This window comes from Larimichthys crocea, chromosome XXI (assembly GCF_000972845.2).
Source record: "Larimichthys crocea isolate SSNF chromosome XXI, L_crocea_2.0, whole genome shotgun sequence".
NCBI lineage: Eukaryota > Metazoa > Chordata > Actinopteri > Sciaenidae > Larimichthys > Larimichthys crocea.
This window is the reverse complement of record NC_040031.1, coordinates 18150192-18170562: the sequence shown is the minus strand read 5'-3', so window position 1 is coordinate 18170562 and position 20371 is coordinate 18150192. Positions and strand designations below refer to the sequence as shown.

At 38.4% G+C, this 20371-nt stretch overlaps 1 long non-coding RNA gene across 2 annotated transcripts in view; it reads left to right on the top strand.

The window, feature by feature from the left end:
* LOC113744172 (uncharacterized) overlaps nucleotides 1-20371 on the top strand; it is a 69655-nt gene that overhangs the window by 13999 nt on the left and 35285 nt on the right. Inside the window, exon 3 of one of the 2 annotated variants that reach the window (XR_003461319.1) lies at nucleotides 4189-4302. This is a non-coding gene — a long non-coding RNA (uncharacterized LOC113744172). The remainder of the gene's footprint in view (nucleotides 1-4188; nucleotides 4303-20371) is intronic. The other variant, XR_003461318.1, reaches the window with a different exon arrangement.

Here is a 20371-nt window from a genome sequence, read left to right as displayed (position 1 = left end):
TCTATATTACCAACTAAGTACTTAAGACAGTTGTCTTAAAATACCAGGCTGATGATTTGTCAAGGAACAGTAGCAGTACTGTAACACAGAATTTATTCTGCATTATTTAAAATCAAGTCAAATGCTGAAGTTCCTCTACTAGTACAGTACCTTACTACAGTAATTAAAATACCTACCAGTCCTGCACAGTCAATTAGACCTAATAAAAAAGTAAATCTGTTCTTCAGCTCAATAGCCACGAGCTGCATGTCGTGTTCCACTGGGGATTTTAGCCACAAGATGTTTCAGAAGGTCAAACACAGGCATCTCTATAGTAACCCTCTATTGAGACAATTTGGTTCTACCAACATGGAGCTACTGACAGTAACGACAAAACCCCACTGGGCACATCTTTGTCATGGTGCGGCTGTGATGCTGTTTTGGTCCATTCTCTATGTGACTTAAAATCCAATGGGAGCGTTTCAGAAGCGGCGTGTTTTGCCTGCCAGACTTTGTTAACTTGCTCAGATTTGGTCATTTTACTTTTACTTATGCTTATGTGCTTCTAAATATGCTGCTTAATATGTAAATGTGCTAAATGGTTCAATTGTTTCCCTTTTGTCTGTCTACAAAGGGTGTTTTATTTAGAAACTCGACCAGATTCTCTATGCCGTTTCTGTATCTTACTTCCGGCAAGCTTGATCTGCTCTGTGCAAATTGATGCAGGCTTCTCATGGCATCCGTCAAAGGTAGAACAGCCGAGAAGGGCTACGATTGAGTTCAGAGGCTGTGACGCACATGGAACACGTCACATCTGTGCCCGGTGGAATTTAGAGGTAAAACACCTCCTGGTGAATGCCAAACTTCAAGCTAACTTTATGACATGCAGACAATAAGTTACTTAAAGCATGTGTCCAGATTCAAAGTAACTTCATCTCTGTGCTCATATACAGTAAATTATCCCTAATTCATCCCTCCATCACTTTTTGTGACTTATTGAGCTCATTTTTTCCTAAATGGAAAAAAAAACTCAGAAGGATGTTTGTTTTTTCTCGACAATGGAAAATGCTGTTTTGAGGTTTACAGGAAATGCGTGCAAACTTGATCACTCAGTTGCTCTTCAGATGATGGAATCTCATTTTGTGATCAATGTAGTTTCTAACTGAGGGTCTAAACAATGACCTTATTCATTACATGGTCTTCGCTGTGTGAAATGGTGCATCCTTCAAGAAAAGGTGAGGGAGTTTTGTATGGGAAGAATCTGTGTTACTGTAGGCTTGGAAGCTATGCATAAATATGACTTTGAAATCAGGTTCTGATTAAATCTCATTACGACATTTTCAGATGTAGCTTTGAATTTTTTTTTTTTTTTGATGTGGGATGTTGAACTCACTGTTGCTAAGCAACTGACAACAACAAAAAAAGAATGTTGTCTTTTTTATTTTCCATTTCAGCATAATGTGTAGTGACTAACTTTAATTGACTTTTTTTTAATTCATACGTCATACATCACTACTCACAAAATATTGAGTAAGTAAATCCTGAACAGGAGTTGTGCTTGTTTGTCTGTGATGTTACCATCAGCTCAGGTAGAATAGACAGTGTTACTCCCATAGGGTATCCTGATCTCTATCAATCAATTAATCATTTATTGTGAGATCTGACTGTAGTTTGTCATTATTACCAAAAAGGAATTGTATTTGTATGCAGCTTCCATTAATAAATACACCATTAATGACATGAGTGACAATGTTAAGTGCTGTTAAATGTGAACTAAACTGTAGGACTTTTCTATGTGTAAAATATTAACCTCTGTTGGTAGATTGTAAGAGTTTTCCTGCCAATTCTGTTTAAAGGTCACTTACAAATCAGTCTATCAAAGTAGGGGTGAGTTAGAAGTTGGGATTTCAGTGCAATGTAAACCAACGACTACAAAACAGGAAAAGCAGCATTGTAGTAGTTATACATTTAACACTCACCAAAACAACCAATTACGTAACACTTTTCTCTCATTCTCTCTTCTTTCATTTTTACTACAACTGCAAAACAAACAAACAAAAAATGCTTGTGATTTTAAAAATCTGTAGTCTTGTGAAATAAATGATTTATAATTGCGAAACTGGGATTTTTCCTCAGATGATAATTAAACTGTATCCCTACTTGTAGTATTCTTATTTTTTACATTGGAGAGTTACCTGATTTACAGTCAGCACCAACATTCAGCATCAAAATGTGATGCAATGAGACACAATATATTGCATCCTGTTGCACTTCAAATTGCATCACTATAATTTTTTTAACTTACGGATGGGTTTTGTGTGAATATTTCATCAGCACAAGATGTCTAAATGTTTGTTTTAATAATCATCACTTGGAGTTTGTTGGACTTTTTGGATGACTTAAATTTCATAATTTACCAGCACAAAGTATTGTGAGCTAAATAATTGTTTAGTGTAACAGAAAACATTTCTACTTTTAAAAAATGTCCAGCAAAGTTTTGTTGAGTTTGTTAAAATTTGGAGTGCTTCTATTTAATTAAGAAAGACACCAAATGTTTTCAACGTTTTTGCTAGTTCGTACTTCTTCCAAAGACCCTCTGTATAATCGTATGTGCCTGTGTGGGGGGGGGTTGGTTATGTATGTTTCTGTGTGACTCCTACTGACTGGTTTTAAAATAAAATCTTAAAGTCTTGCCCCTCTTTTTGCAAGTTTATGGGATAGCTGTTTTATGTGCGGAAAAGTAAACGGTCAATGATAGAAGATGAAAGGAGTATATGTTTTAGGGAAGATTTTTACCTCAACCATATTTGACAGTGAATGATGAGTTTTGCAGAAGTCTTTACTTAAACTGTCCCTCAGTGGTGCTATGTAGATCTCCCCCTCCCCCGCTGCATCTGGGAAACTGGATCACTGCTGGGGCCAACAGCCTGAAGTCTCCAGTCCAAAGAAAGGCTTGTCTTGTTCTTTCCAAGATCTCTGATGTCATCCTTTACTGAGAACATGTATGTGATCTTCTGCAGCTGGAAGAGAGGCCCATATGCATTTTACATCACCCTTAGTTATTTTTGGGTCGGTGAGAAGCAGGGTTTACTGGACCATTCACAATCTGACATCACACTGAAGTCTGGTTGAGACTGGATTTTTCCTCCTATGTTCCTGTCCACTGACAGCCATATCCTCAAAACTATCAGGTCTTTTCAATTTTTAGTTCATGCTGCATGTCTAAACGTAGATTTTAGCACTTGTGGTTTTAACCTGATGTAAAAACTTTTGGGTTGGTTCTCTGCCAACATAAACTTTTATAACTAAGTAATTCTACTCTCATTGTACTCAGCAACTTTGACTAAAGAATCAAGTCAAGATTTTTTATACTTAAAAAGTGAGCCAGCAGGATCAGACTGTTTTCCAAATATTGTAAATGTTTTTGATCTAGCTTGTGTGTAAAGTTTTGTCCATTTTCCCATTTCTCAACTTCAACATAAACACACAGCAAAACAAACAAACCTGACAGCCTGCCCCAACAACCTCTTCCCTTTATTGGCAGCTGATACATGAACAAGAGGTTGTCTTGGCTGAAAAAAGCAACTGCTGAGGCGTTGCTGGACCTCCAGACCTTTGTGACCAATGGCGTGTCATCCCTCACTTTGTCATGTTTAACTAAAACCAATCCCCATTTAAAGCAGCATCCATCAGTGTTAGTTGAGAACAATGACAGATTGCCTTTCTGCAGCACTCAAAGCATCTGGATCCTTTCTCTACTCCCCCTCTTTTATTTATGGTAAACAGACTGAATAACAGCTGGGCAATGGGAATTTACAAGTTAATCAATTGTTTGTTAGGAGCCACAGCGATGCCCCATACCCAACCATCTGCAAGTTAATGTTCATTTACCATGCTAATTTTCCCATAGGCAACAGCACATCTATTGATTTCTTCATGTGAGATTCATCCACACTTTGAAATGCTTAATATAGAAAATGTAGTATGTATGAACGTTTCAATTAGGGCTGACAAACATTTATATGCTAAGTCTTCAGCGTAATTCAAACCAACTTGTACTTACGGTGCCAAAACAAGCACAAAACTATAAGAGCAGTAAGATTGTGACTCCATGCACATTTTGTTCTGGATGTCCTGGAAGACACTGATGGTGCATCTAGGTAAGCAATGTTTATCCTGGACACTGTGCTTCCTGTTGAAATGAAGTAGCCTTTGTCTCTCCTCCCAGGTATTTGTGCCTGTGGCAGGGTCTTGGTCTTTTGTTCCCCTCCTGCTCCTCCAGCGCACCACAAGACGACCCGCATGCACACGAGGCTCAGACAGGTCAGTCACAAGTATCCCTCAGAACGCAGTCAGCAGTCCCTATGATTGGGTCTTGCACAATGTCAGCACATTCTGGAATTTTATCATCAGAAATAGCTGGCAGAAATATTCTTTTTATTTGTGTTTGAAGTTAATGTTAAAGATTGCTTTTTACATTTTCATGGAGAAAAAAAATAAGCTGTGGTTGATTCTTCTGCTTCTACACATTTTTCTAAATCGAAAAAAGAGAGAGCACAAATTCCAGGGAAAAGTATCGACTTCCCTTCGCTCCAACCTCCAGAAATAGAGTATTATTTAATGAGAAGGCACATATTTATCATAGCGGTCAATACACTGACAATAAAATGTTTAGAAAACTCATAAATACACAACGCAGCAGCAAATTCTTAAGCACATAAAGAAATTGGGAGATATTTTTCTATTAAATCTACTTTATTTGGCGGTCCTATCTTGGCAGCCTTGAACCAGTGTTAGGATAGGGCACCATTTACAACTGTGCTGTGAGCATTGGTATTCACCTTTTCCTATTTCCCGGCTACAGCACAGAAACCACACGCTACTTTATTTATAATCCAACCAACCTCAGTGTGTAACTCTTGCCCCGTACTCTTGCTCGCATCACACAGTGAGGTCACTTCCCTCTGCACCTCCACCACTGCTCTTGCATTCCAACATGGCTCTAGGACAGCAGCCCAGCAAAGCTCTATACTCCTCAAATCACAAAGAGGCCCAGATCAGAGCCGAGCTGGACGTGAGCCAGGATCCGGGCCCTCACAGCCCAGGCAGCTGGGGGCAGCCTATAATAAGTGGGAGACAATGAGAACTAGCACACCTCCCACGCTTTGCATGTGGATGTCGATCCAGAATGGAAATTAAATGGCTTCATAGGTTTTCCATAGATGAAACTAATTGTGAAAATATGAATATGAAAACCACTAGTGAGTTTAGTTTACATTAAGGATATATGTTTAAATGACAGTCCTCAAATATTTATGTATTTTTCAGTGCAAAGCTGGAAAAAACAATAAGAATTGCCTGTGAAGACATAAAAAGAGGCTTACCGGAGCTTTTGATTTTGCTGAAACTTTAAAAAAGTGCAATTGTATTTATTCTTTCTTGTCATTCCTTATGAATTTGTAGCCCAGGTTATTTTTTATGTGTTGCCTACACTTTTCAAATTCATATTTAATTGCATGAGGACTGTTTGCTGTAAAACCTCAGCAACTGATCCATTTTCTCATTTTTTCAACAGTCATCAAAATATGTATGTACAATTTTTTTTCTTTTTCACATGGGAAACTAGACATATTAAAGGCCTTCTGTTTTAATGAATAATAATGAACAGTTCACTGTGATGTAGAAGGCGGTGGTGCTTTAATGGTCCCTTGTAGCCTCTTAAGCCTCTGGTGATAAATCTCACACAGGCTCACTCGTATAACTAAAACCCAAACCTCATTCAACTTCACATCCATCAGTATTTGGCTGAAAGCGATGACAAAGCACTTTCAATTACACCAGTAACTGACTCTGGAAACAGTTCATAGCAGGGTCCAGGCTCGAAGACTAGGGGAAAAACACAAGGGGGGGAGGAGGAGGCCAGAATGGCTGGTAGGGCATCCGTTTGACTCGCTCCCAAATAATAAAAAGGGTGGTGCGACTCGGTGACACAAGGGATGCCGCCAGCATCGCGAACCCAAGGACAATTCACCTATTTTGTGTGCTGTCACCCCTGTAGTCTGATTTATGGTTGGGACATCCTTCCTATGACCCATTCGTCCATCAGCAAGGCGCTATAAGGATACTCTGGTGATTAGAGACTGAAGTATCAAAGCGTCCTCAGCCAGGGCCCTTGTCTAGTACCAGAGGGCCTTGTGCTACTGAATGGGGAGTGTGGCAGTTGGGAGGGAAAGCGTTGCGGCAGCAGAAGAGTGCCATTCTTAACCCTGAGCAGCCTCTCAGCTTTTTGAGAATCCATCAACTGCAAATGCTTCATTCTATAATGTTGCTGTTTTCTTTTCCGTTTTTCATCCCAATTTGTAATTATATTATGTGGAGTGTGTGCTCTCTAAAAGTTAACATGGCAGTGTTTAATTGGAGTGATTTTACTCATAATTGCATGATCCTCTCTACCACTTTTGGCTTCCACTTTGTTTAAATAAGCATGCTAATTTTGGCATCCATCCTCAAAATTAATCAGTATAGCATACTTAATATTGAAGTTCAAAAATGAAATAATTGAGAAAATGTAAATCTGCCTCGAATAATGGGAACCTCACCATCAACAAAAACAGCAAACCCCAACAATGACAGCACAAGTCCGGGAAACATCCCATCCAACAACTGATAAGTGATGATCATTTTTCTCTCTTTTAAAATGCCTTTATTACATAAATAAAAACAGAGTCTGATCCTCCAGGGGGCTTGATCTTTTAAAGCATCTCTGACTCCAACCCCCCTGATGAAAGGCCCACACTAACATCAGGAGTCCAGAGCCTTTACTCTCTAACTTCAGGCAATTATGACACAGAGGAGATCTTTGCCTTCTGCACTCAAAAAAAAAAAAGAAAAGAAAAAAGGCATCCCTTTTTTCCAAGCTTAGTTGTAAAAATAAGCTTGCACTCCTCAATTGTAGTCACCCCATGCCCTTTGCAATAGCAGCAAGGATGTATCGGAACAAGCCATGGGGCAAAACAAATCACTTGTGATTTACGGAATTATAAAGATTTTAATAGCTGCAATGTTTCTCTCTCAGATTGGTCTTTATTTCCAGGAGTCAAAGTTTCCTGGGTGCCCCAGGCTTTTTAAAAGCAGTAATTGGCCAACAGAGAGACTTAGGATCTCCCTGAGTGATTGAGTGTATTTGTTGCTATGAACTTGAGGGTATCACTATAAAGATCACAAGTCCAGGTTGTGAGAGCCTGCAACTTATCAAGCACAATTCAGTTTGCAGCCCTGGAAGTCAGACTACTTTTCCATACAGTTTTGTTTAAAGTTTTAACCTTTCTGTGGAACTTGATGGTTTTTGTTTTGTTATTTTGCTGATTAGTTATGTTTCCAAATAATTCAGCATAAACTAAGGGCCTCTGGTTTGTGAACTAAAGGCAGCCCTGAATTAATGCAGAATAATCGTTAAGATGAAGGGCACGACTGTTTTTCAGGCATGTGAGAAAAACAATGGCACGCAAAGTTCATCTTTGAGAAACTACATTGATTTTTGAAGTGAAAATCATTTTTTGTTTTACTCTGTTTTCACCCGGCAATGAATCAGCACACCACTTTTCTTTTTGTATTTTTTCTTTTTTTACGACAAATACAGTTTACATACAGATTTATTTAAAACAACAAAAACAATTAATGCTTTGCAGGATTGTGTACGATGAGCTCAATATAGCATCACTGTGCTCGACCAGAATTACTACTACACAAAAGGAATAACATCCACTCACCGTTTAACAGCTCTTAGCTCTTTTCTTGAATGAAGCTTAATACGTCTCACCTGTGTCTCGGATGGTCGGGCAGTAAACAGTTCAGAAATATCGGCATAATTAGCTCCCCTTTCACAATATAAACCACATTTTACTGGCAGTTTATGAAATTGATTTAAAATGTATCAACTGACTTTCTCATTGGACAGTAGTTATTTAAAGATTGTATTTGCTTACAGTGTTATATTAATGAATGATAATGGTAAAATATGTCTTTTGCACTCAATAGATAAAGTACTACATTTTACTTTGCACATCTGCAGAACCGCTCTCATAATGTTGAAAGCATGTGCTTCCTAACTGTTAGAAAAACAAGCCTGGCAGTAGCTAAGCTATATTAAGGAAATCCACCAGGGAGGCATAATCGAGTTTGACTCTCTACCGGTGGTCTCCTTGTTAGTGTTGTGAGTGTCAGAACTGACAGTGCAGGTAGCTCAAATGCCACTTAAGGTTTTAGCTTCAGTGGCTTTTGGAAAGAAATGACCGTGACCTGTGTAGCTTGAGCCCACATCCCACACCCTTTCTGCCTGACAGCTGCTCAATGGCAAGTGTCTGCCAGCATGCCGAGGGGAACGCTGCCAAGCAGCCGGAGATAGAGATGATTACCACATCCCTCGCTCCCTCTCAGCCTGCTCACTGAAAACTGATACCTACTAACAAACTGCTGTCAACATGTTAGCGAGGCAGAGAGAGTGAGTGCAATAGTATGTGCTGAGAGAGAAAGAAAAGAAGATGTGTGGGAGAGTCAACGTGAGGAGTCCAAACAAGTTAGGATTAATGACATTGAGACAAGTTTCTTTCCGCTGTTTTCAGAGCTAACACTATTGTGGCAGACTTGAAGAATGCAATCAACGCTGTAAGGGAAAGCCTGGTTAGGCAGGAACTCACCTCCAGAGTGATGATCAAATGATGAATGTCAGAAAATGTAGTCACAAGGTCACTAGTTTTCAGGCTGCTGTAGCTCATCATGCAAAATTATGTACATCCAGGTGCAGTCATAAATGTGACCGTAGAGCGAGAAAGAATATTTAAGTGAAAGTTTTACTTTTCTTTCTGTAACAATTATAATTTGTGCACAATGAATGCTCCATTCTACTTGAAAGTTTTTACATTGTCGTGCAGATATGCAAATACCTTTAGACCTTTACTCTAGTCACTTACAACTTCCTGCTAAGCAAAGAATGAATGCAGTTCTTCCAGAGAAGAGTTATAAATGTCATTGTTTTTGAGTAAATCCCCCACTGTGCCACTTTTAAGTGAAATAAAGGAAGAATCACAGCTGACATATACTTTTCTAATTGTTGCAGAGGGGAGACAGGAAGCAGCATGGAGTAGCTTGAATTATCGGTAATTAGAATATCGCTGTGCTTAATTACAAAAGATTTTGATTGTCTGATTTTCAGCAGAAGGCCTATTTTAGCTACTGTCTTAATACACATTTGTTTTTGAAGATTGGGAATGACAATTATGATAATGTGCATCCCAGCATGAAATATTTTTTGTCAAAGACAGGAAAACAGGACATGTTAAGTAGACATAATGCATATGTAGATTCTTTTAAAAATGCTAATTAAAGAGATTGTAACAATTTATTTTCTTTTTTTTTTTTGTAATTTGAAAATGAAGCTATTTTATTCGAAGATTATTTTTCAGGGTGCTGCAGCATTACTGGAGAGTAGTGTGACAGGATACACACGGAGGATTAAACAAACAATACAGGATTTTTTTTTTCAAAGTGTCATCTAAATCAACCATTGTTCAGTTTTGTTTCTTAATCACCCAGACTGTGGGTTAAAAATACTCAGTCAGGTATTTATTCTCCTAGCTTGGGGTTATAGCTAAAATAAAAGTTTTCTGCTAACATGAAAAGGCGTCAATTACTGTAAAAAAACTTTGTATTCAGAGCATTGTGTGATTCAGCTGGGCTGTCCAGAGGTCTGTGATTTACTTCTTTGTTGTGTATTTCACGTTCAGTAAGTGTGACAAAAAAAATAATTACAAAAAAAAAAAAACAGGGACAAAATAAAACTGTCCATAGTAATTCACTCTGGAACTTTGTTGAGCAACAAGATAAGTATTTCTCTAAAAATCAATTTTCGAGAAGAGACAATGGAAACAAACCTAAGTGCTAGTTTGAACCAACCCCATAAGGCTTCCAGGGAAACCACCAAGCCTAAGAAGCACTTTATTAGCCAGCAGGGGGGGGTCAGGAGGACCAGCCCTGTCATTGATTGAGGTTGGAGGATGCATCCACAGCTGCACTTTCTCTAAATTTTCTAAGAGTAAATATGCACCTTTGAAGTGGGGGGTGCCTAGGAGCACTCCTCTGCACAGATTGTGTGGGTTTCTGTGGGGAGCTGTAGTTACGGGAAAGATCAATGGACAGGGCATTAGGGGGAAGAGTACACTACACTGTCCAGCCCTCCAGCCTACAGAACAACTCAGCAGCTCCTAGATGGCCAGTATTATTGAGCTCAAGGCAGTTTAATTCTCCATGCTGTTTTCTCAGACTGATAAATTTCAACCTTTCCGGCTGCAAAATGTATTGGAGAAAAAGATGAAATATACTGTGAACTTAACTAGAGTTTGGTTCATATTGTTCTGCTACCACTCTTTTTCTTGACACACATCATCTTCTGTTATAGCCGTGGTCGCTAATAAATACGGTTTAAAATGGTCTCTGAATGAGCACTTTCTATCCCCATTGTAGCGCAATCATTCTTCTAAGGTCACGTTATTCCTATTTATGCACGTAGTTGTGGATGTTTTTGTATTACATTTATCAGGTGATAAGCGTATGGCTCTCCTAATTCAACAATCTGAAGATAAACATACTCTGCGTAAATTTTCAATCTTAAAAAAAAAATAATAATAATGATCAGATAATATTTTTGACTGGAATACTCCTGTCTGCATAATTACTGACTGGAAAACGCCTCTCACTACTTTGTGAAAGCATGGAAAAACCCATATCCTGCTCATTGTGTGGCTGGATATGTGTACTTGTGGCAGGCTTTAAGTGCATTATACTTGTGCTGAACACACAGCTTCCATATTGTGGTTTGTAAAGACCGTGGAAAAGCCTTTTGGGGTAGCCACACTTCTAGATGAGGCTAATCTGCTCGTGGTTGGTACAGAGTGATAAGTGAACAAAGATATTTAAGCCTTTTTCTCTTCTTCTTATGCCTCATAATATGTCTCAATGTCAGTGTTTATTAAATTCAAATAAATAAAGTAAATACAACACTGAATAAACTTTCAAATTGTTTAAAAATAATAGTAATTACAGGCTGAATTTAACATTTCATGGACAGTTAATTTTAATGAGTCTGAATTAAATTCATTTACAGTAGTAAATGCTGTGCTGTCTTCAAGTCCAGGGCGAGATGTATCATCTTCATAGTGTCAGAGTGTAGTGCCTCTGCGCTCCTAGGTGTCGCCAGGGTTTGGCTCCATCAGGCTCGGAGATGCAGCCAGAGAGAGTTAGCATTTACAACCCCTGTCACACTCCACAAAACACTGTGTCACTCAAGCACAGCCTGTGTGGCAGCTCTGGCATTAATGGAGACGTTGACATCTTCCGACAGAGTGTTTATCTAATACTAATGCTAAGCAACCAGAGCCAGTCGCCCCCACACGGAGCCATCGAACCCCGCCGCAGACCTCGGTGTCTGGCAATCACACTAGTTTTCCCATTCATCCCTCAAGACTTATAGAATTCATAACAATGGCTTTGCTGCTGCTCCTTGTCATGTCTGTTTTTTGTCATTCAGCCAGATATTTCTTACCACCATCAGCCTAACTGCTTCACAGGTGCTTGAGACAAAGTTGAGTAAAATTTATGGCACATTGGAGAAAGCATCACCTGTGTATACTGGCGTGACTCTTGGACCTCCAACTAAAGGTTGTTTACATATTTCTGCTGCAGTGTTATTCTCCAACATTTTTTTTCTTGCGGATTCTCTTCACTATCTACCCTCACACAAACACACACGCTGTTCCTCAGAAGGCGGGACTCACGCTTGTGTTGAGGAAATATACGTAGAATCAGCATTAGTCTTTTTAACAGTATATCAGAATTTTTAAACATTATGATGATGTTTATAAATAATATATTTATCTTGGAATTCATTCATATACATCATGTACATAAATGTTCTTTTACTGTATATTGTAAAATCTGTTAAAAAAATAAGTTGTTGAGAAAAATAAATGATGGCAAACAGCAGCTTAGTACTTTTGAAACTAAACATACTTTACACAATGCACAAAAGGCCTCGAAAATCCCTATATATTACTATATGTATCAGAGACTGATGATGGGTTCATGAAGTGTATGGAGCTATCTTTAGAGGATTGATTTCCCATACTGCCACGCAGTTGGCTGCATTTATATTCCATGCCTGTGGCTCTGTGACCCCTGGTTCTCCTTTGATGTGGCAGGCAGAAGCACAAACCAAGATGAGGCAGAGAGAGAGAAGGCTGAGGGAAAGCAAAAGGTGAAACAGTCTACAATGGGAAGGGGGGGGTAGAGATTTTTCTTGTGGTGCAGATTTCTAGGAGGGATGAGAGGACGGGATGAGGGAGTGCAAAAAAGACGGGTACGAGTTTGCAGGGAGCAGCGCTAACCAATGAAGCCATCATCTGACAGATCTGTGAGAGTTTGCACTGAGGGCGGTTGGTGGGTGGGTGGGCAGAAAGGAAGCTGGGCTCAGGGAAAGAGATCGGGTGATGGTGGGGGGTTGGGAGAGGGCATGACGGTGGCGCGAGCTGATAGAGACGTCAGCGCCGCTTCAGTAATCTCACGACGGCTGGCCGCAGCGAGGGGCCATCGAGGGGCCCATGAGAGCACAGGCATGATAGAGCAGACCACCCCGACAACACTAGCAGGGGGCCAGGCAGTATGGACAAATCAAAGCGGGAAGAAGTAATTTTTGAGAAATTACAGAAATCTCCATGGAAATTAGCATGAAACACTTTCTAATCTCTTGCTTTTCACCATGGACGATAGGGGTCAGTGCTTCAAGTTCTCCAGCCCATGCTTTCTCTTTCTCTCTTGCCCCATCCCTAATTTCATTATTCCCTCTTGATTTTTTTTTTCTTCTCTCTCCTGCTTTTTATGTATACTCATTTTACAGCCTGACACTCCGAAATAGCCCCTCCCTCCGCTCATATTCTTCAACCATTCATTTGCTTGAACCCTTTTCATTGACCACAATTAAACGTTTAGATTTCAAAGGCAAATCAAGGGAGAGCCAAGCCATGCCCTTGGAGTGACACAGGATCAAGCTGTTGGGTGCTTTGGAGCCTCAGATGGGGTGAATCCCCCAAGATTTGTCCTCTGCACCCTTCCTTTCGTTCTTGTGGTGTCTGTCAGAGCTCAGAACACTGTTCAAACGAATGGGAGGAGTGAGGCACCCCTCGTTGTGACCATGTGGTTATTGGTAATCAACAGCATTTACAGCAATACAATGAGAGACCTAAACCATAATTCTTCTCATCACAACTGCTTTCGATTTCATCAGTACGGAACAAAACACACCATAAGAAAATGGTTGTGGGGTAGTATTGTAGTTGTGCATACCAGAATTTTAAATTGTTCTGCAGATTGTTTGGGTCTTTTCATACTTTAATTACATACTTTAATTTACATTATATATTACACTATATTTTATTACATGCTTGCAACTTTTGAAAATGGTCTAGCAGTTGCCTGTTTTTATGTTTGAATATATGAGCACTGAATTTGGACCCTTTACTTACTACTATTAATATTGTTATTGTTGCAATTATTATTATTATTATTGTCAAGAGGAAAATTTAATGTTATGGTTGTATCTGCCAAATATAGTTTAGCTTTCAGAAACAAAGTTGTAGGTTTTACCCCCCCATTTTGCATCCATGGCAACCCAGAGTGTTGTCCTCTTTCATGATCATGGTCATATCATCAAACATTGTACTAAACAGAGCCGCTCCTGCTTCACTGAAGTACTTACACAGAGAGCGAGACTTTGTTATTGTGTTACATGTAAATTGTTCCTCCTCGCATGTTATTTTCAAGGCTGGACAGATTATTAAACTTTTTGGGGGTAAAATAAAAAAGAGGAACGTCACATTTGACGAAAAAACAACAACAAAAACAAAACAAAAAAAATTGTAGTGTAACATAACACTGATGATAATACACAAAATTGTACAATTTGTCAAATTCGGTATAAAGGAGTTATTATGTTTTCAGATTAATTATTAGATAAATGATACATTTTATAATATTTCCCCATCCCACTGCCTCACTACTGGTAGACAGCAAAGAGAATGAGTTGCCAGAAAATTCAATCGAGGCATATCCAAAAGAGACCAGGGTCTCTGAAGCCTCAGTACAAGAGCCAATGGAAAAAAAAATTAAATTGGGTCATCATTCTGTCCTGTTGTACTACAATATAGAAAAGTAATTGCATTCAGTCACCACAGTAACAATTTATTTGAAGTTAACTAAACTAGTTTAGTAGTCAAGGACTTGAAGTTTTTATACAGTTTTTCTTTAAATTCATATTCAGAAAATGTTCTCTTGTCATTGTCATCCTGACATGTTGCTGAATGATTTTCCCGAACTCACAATGTCACATCACTTCCACATGTATCTGCCTTATTAAATAAAGATGCACACAAATTCACTAATAGATAGAAGGATAGAAATAATGGGCATTAGGTTTGTCTAAAATAGTGGCATTTGATTAGCATTACATTGTATGCTGATTCATGGGGAATAGCTATAGAGTAACTGAGATGGGGACTTAATTAGAGTGCTTGCAGACTTGGCACATTGCAGTGACAAGCAGTAGAAATGTGTGTAAGATATAGAAACCTTTCTAACCTCTAGTTAAACCTTCTCTACCGTTCTAACAGTTTGCCCTCTAATTAAGCTCCAAGGTTGGATTGTCTAGTGTTTTTCTTTTTTTTTCCACATGCAGCTTTGCTAATTGCAACCATAGAAAATGACAGCATTGTCCAAAATCATAATCTATGGTATTGTCTAACATATGTCAAAAAAACAAAAAATAAGTCCTAGAATTGATCAACTATAAATATATGGAAAAGTTGCTCTTTTTGTTAAAGCACACCAAAGTTTAGGAACATAAAACTTAAAATAGATTTTGACTTTAAAATGAAGACTGATAAGTTATTTGTTGATAATGTAAAAATTTATTCTAGATGATATTTTTATTCAGAATCAGATGTTTAAATGTTTCCTGAAGTCTAATACATTGTAGTTTTATTTTAGAAGATCTACAAGCCATGCAAATTGATGGTCTAATTTCTGTCATGCTGTATGGTTAATGTGTTCTGAAGGAATATAATAAGGATACACTGATATAAAGCTTGAGACCTCATTTAACCTAGATGGTACAAACATTTGGCAGGGCCTGAGTGTACCTGCTCCTAGTTGCGGTTCTGCCAGTAATAGATAGATGGCACTGCATCCAAGGTAGAGCAAAGGGCCAGAGACTTCTCCCTACCATCTTTCAGGGTCTTACTCTCATTATCCATCTGAAAATTAACCTGTCAATTTATCAATCAACACCATCTTGAGTTTTCTGCCTCCTGTTTGGCGACTAGCATTGCAACGACGCTGACGCACAGATAACCAGGAGGTATATGTTTGTTAGTGTAGTGAATGAGTGCATTATCACTTAAATGACTGCTATGAATCACAATTGCTGCCAGTCGGTTGATAAGAGGTAAATACACAAGCAATTTGATTTTAAAGAATATATCTGTTTATGTATTCTTTTATGTGTCAAGGAAATAAGGTCAGGGCCAGGCGGGCAGTATTTCGGCTTTGTTGCACACCGTCCCATACAGTGTAGGGCCAGGTTGTATTGTTAAGACTGAATCCTCCAGTTTACCACCATTGCCACCACACTGAAAAGGAAGACGTTTAGATTCAATCACGAGCTTGCATTTAATTTAAGAGTTATAAATATACACATGTTTGTTGCAGTGCAATTCTTTCATACCCACGAGAAAGATTTGACGCAATACAAAGAAATACAAAATGAAAATCTCAACAGAATACATAAAATAATAATAATGGTGACTTTATTAAATGTATAAAAATAATATAATAATAATAATAATAATAATAATAATAATAATAATAATAATAGTAATAATAGTAATAATAATAGTAATAATAATAATAATATCTTCCACAAAATAAAACATAAATAATTAAACAAAAAAACTACTATTATGATTATTTTTATTTACATAATCAGTACGAACAATATGTTCTGAATTATGGCCATTTTGGTCATTTATTAATTGGTTAAAGAATTGTTAGATTTTTAGAATAGACAAAATATAGAATAATTTACAAAACCTACTTTATTTATTTATTGTTATTTGGAAGAAATAATGTGTCATTGGTGTCAATATCAATATAATAGTTTAAAATTGTTTCAAGGACATTGCACACATTCCCTAATTCTTCTCTATTGACTTTGGAGTTAATGTTACATCTGCTCTTAGAAATATCTAAAAGAGAGGCTGATTGAAATATGTGTTTGCATGCTCAGCATGCTACAGAGTTATAATAAGCACTGGGACATGTCTTTATCTCTAAATGGGTTATAATGTGATAAGCTAAACTAGACCCTCAAAAATCCCTACCAAGTGCAACCACGGGTGGGGGACCTCAATTGCTTCAGTTCATTCTTCTTCTTTTTTTCCCTGGGTATTCTCTTCTTCTCTGTTCAGGTTATTAGCCGCTACATGACTGGATCGCCCCAAAAATGGAAGGACCAGATAGGGGTTGTGAATAGCGGGAGGGACTTTTCTTTTTCTGATTGTTTTTATTTGCAAATGGTCTTATTGTGTAGAGGTGTTGGAGAGGAGGGGGCGCTAGTGAGGAAAGATGGCGGAGAGTATTTTAATGCTGACAAAAAGACGGGAGAAAAAGGAACACAACATCTGGTAATTTGTTTCAGCAAGCTTAGCCTAATGATGTAAGCAGATTACTTTCCAACAGAGTGGGAAAGGGGCATAGGGGGCTTTTTTTTCTTTCTCCTTTTTTCTTTTTGTGGCCCGTATGGCTCTTCTCCGTTAAAGATCGAGGCAGGAGCCACAGCTGTATACACATTTAGTTCATATTGGTGACTCTATGTATGCTCTTCCACGCCATTTGCTAATTCATACAGTCAAGGAGTGAATTTGATCAGATCAGAAAATTTCTTGGCACACAGTAGGGGCTTGAAGCTTGTTTTACAGGCTATTTTAACGCCTTAAAAGGGGAAACCTCCCTGACTATCCGAGGTGGGATGTAAGCCACTCGATGCCGTGGGTGCCCCTGGCCCGATTTGCTCCCTCTCCTTGGAGAGCAGAGATCAGTGGTATGCCCAGATTGAAAGGGAGGGCAGGAACCCGGCGTGATGAAGGACACTGGCTCCCTGTCAATGTGTGGAGGAGACTGGAGGATGAAACACACCATTAAGACCAATTTAGAGTGTTGCTCTAAATTTCAGCAGGACTGATCGATCCTGACAGGAGGGCATCGTACCGCCTGCCAGATCACTTAAACCACTGCCCCTTGTCTCACGTTGCTTAATGTCATGTCATTGGCTATCATTCCCAGTCGAACAGTGAGCTGCTGGATTTCGTTTCAATTACTACTTGTAGGATTACCTTTTTATTTTTACACATCAGTAATCAATGAGGATTTTGATAATAATGTCATAATGCAATCTCAGTATTGCATTCTGTTCTTTTTTCCCTCTATTCTTAATCCAAAGTGAAATCCTCCGAGACTAGCTGTCCTGTTGGTTTATTGATTTTTTTTCCCCTTGCTCTGTGAACATTGGACAGAAACTTGAGAGCCAAGGTACAGAAAAGAGACTATACCTTACTCAAGGGTTTAACTGTCATGCAGGTAGTTAACTTGATAATAACAACAACAGGTAATAATGTCATTTATGTATAGTTCTCTTTTCATACATAAACGCAGCTCAAAGTGCTTCCAAGAATAAAAGAAGACAGATATCAGAAAATCTGACAAAATAATGCCAAACCAATTTCTAACAACTGAACAGTCGTCGTAACAAAGGATGAATAAATCATATTAAGAGTAATGATACGGCGTAAAACAAATTGGACGACGTAAATAAGAGTAAATATTCATTATCAGTTGTAATGCATTATATGCTGTGCATACGTTTAAGGAAATATCTTCTAATGCTGCATTTATATAAATAGATTGCAAATGTTGTGAGATGCAGAGTCCTAGCTGTGTATTATTATTATTGTTGCAGTGCTTCTTTCTGCCAGCGCTGACATTTTATATGCCATCTATTTATTAGTTGGGATGTTCATTGAGGCAGCTCAGGTTAAGTATCTTGCTCAGTGTCTGACTGGAGATATTGAACCTGCAGCCCTCTTGTACCAAGTTCAGTTCCCTAACCACAACCAGTTTGCCCCTTTGAAGGATGAGGTCTCAGGAAGAGTGGTGCTATGTATACCACACAGACAGTGATCTATTCTGTGTCTGATATCATGTTGCTCCATGTCACTGACTGATGTTACCTGCATCCCCCCATGATGATTAGATCCATGACTGTGCCTACAGTTCCCTTATAAAATCAGTTCCTTTCTTTTAACCCACAAGACGCTGAGTCCTCTATCAGAGAGCGAAAAAGAGCGAGCGAATGAGCGAGGGAGAACGAATAAATGAAGTTATTTTAAAGGATGATATTGCTTCATTGTGTGCTGTCATTCCATCCTTGACAAATGTTCCTCATCTGAGTTGGTGACATGCTCCACTGTATAAATGGGTTATGAGCTCGAATATAAGTTATGTAAGTCACAATGCTTTGAGACATCTGCTAAGCACATTCATATGTAATGAAACATAATGTAATAAAAATAATGGAGGCAACATAGAAGATTTATCTCCCATTATAAGCATCCTTGCTCTGCTTTATTGCAACCTTCCACCTGCGCCGTGACAACACAGGGGTTTTTGAAAATGGAGAGGTTTCTTTAGCTGTAAGATTCTTAACACATCATCAAGGATCTGCACAATTGGCGCCCTTAGACACCTTTTTCTCTTTTCTTTTTTTTTTACTATTTCCTCACTTTCCTCATAATGATGGAAAAAAAAGTGTTGTTGACACATACATTCAGTGCTACATAAAGACTATAAAGACATTAAATTATTTCTATTAGCACTACAAATGCTCAAGGATAGAATAAAATGTGTAATACTACTGTACTTGGCAATTAATCTAGAATGAGATCATTCATTTAGTAAGAAACAGACAAATATTTTTTGAATGTAAGCTAGACTTCAATCAGTTATAACACGTTGTAGTGTTAAAAGTATTAATCAAGTTTTTGTTGTTTTTTTTTTTGTACAGATATTCAGATTTTGAGCCTGAAATTTGATTTAGTCCATGTTGAGGGAAGTGAACTACTAGCCCATTGTACCTTTTAATGATTTGTCTGGTGCGTTTCGTCAGGGGCTGTCTGTGCCACCAGCTGAGGCGTTAATACAAATATAGCAGATCATTTGTGAACTAACCTGTTTTTAAGTGGCTTTCTCCAAAAGTGTGACAGGCAGGTGGGGAAACATGGCAGAAGTAATTAGATATTTGCTGTTATTGAACCATCCTGAGAATTAAGATTTTTCAGGTAACACAATTTACTGGATTATTACATAGGTCTTTCTTTTTTTTTCTTATGAGATTTTTTAAATTTATTTGTAATCCATCTATCCATCCGTCTGTCTCTCACAATTGTTATAAAATTAAGACAACAAGTAAACAAAAAGAACATCTCGTTAAATAATCTCATTAGCTTTAGCTGTTTTCTTTAAAAAGAAATGGTAGGGCAATTGATAAAGTCTAAGCTCCACCTTCACCGCCTCTCCATTTTGTAATCACAGGCAGTTTGGCAGCACAACGTAATTAGTTTGCACGCCAGATTTCCCATGAGTCCCAACCCAGCTCAAAGCCAATCCCTTCCTCATCAGCAGCCCAGAGACTAAACACCTACTTTATCTGGTTCCCCCAAGGCTGTCCATCCATGGGGAGTCAGGGTGCCCTCAAAAACATTGCCAATGCCTCAGGCTGATATGGGTGAAACTTCAGATGGCAGATGGCATGGAGAAGGGAAAAGACCATATCTTTAAGGTAGAACTGCCAAACAAAAGTGGAACATCATATCCTAGAGCCTTTTCGTCCCAGGGCTGAGATTAAAGCATGAAATATATGTTTAGGGGAGCCACAAATGTCTTCATTTCAAAAACTGTAAGTGATCAAAGTGTCTGATGTGTGGAGGCATGCTGCAGGGTATTTTTATGTTTTCACCAGTTGACAATAACCAAGGAAATGTTTCACAGCTTGTCCAAATGTCATCATTGATAAACAGGACCACTGAAGTTGAGTGTCATTTATTAGAGCAGATATCTGTTGTAGAAGGTGGTGCTATGTCGTCTTTGCTTTGCTTTTATATTTTGTGTACATATATGTATACGTATCACAACATGATCTTTGCATCTTATAATCTTTGTGACAGTGTACTGTATTTGA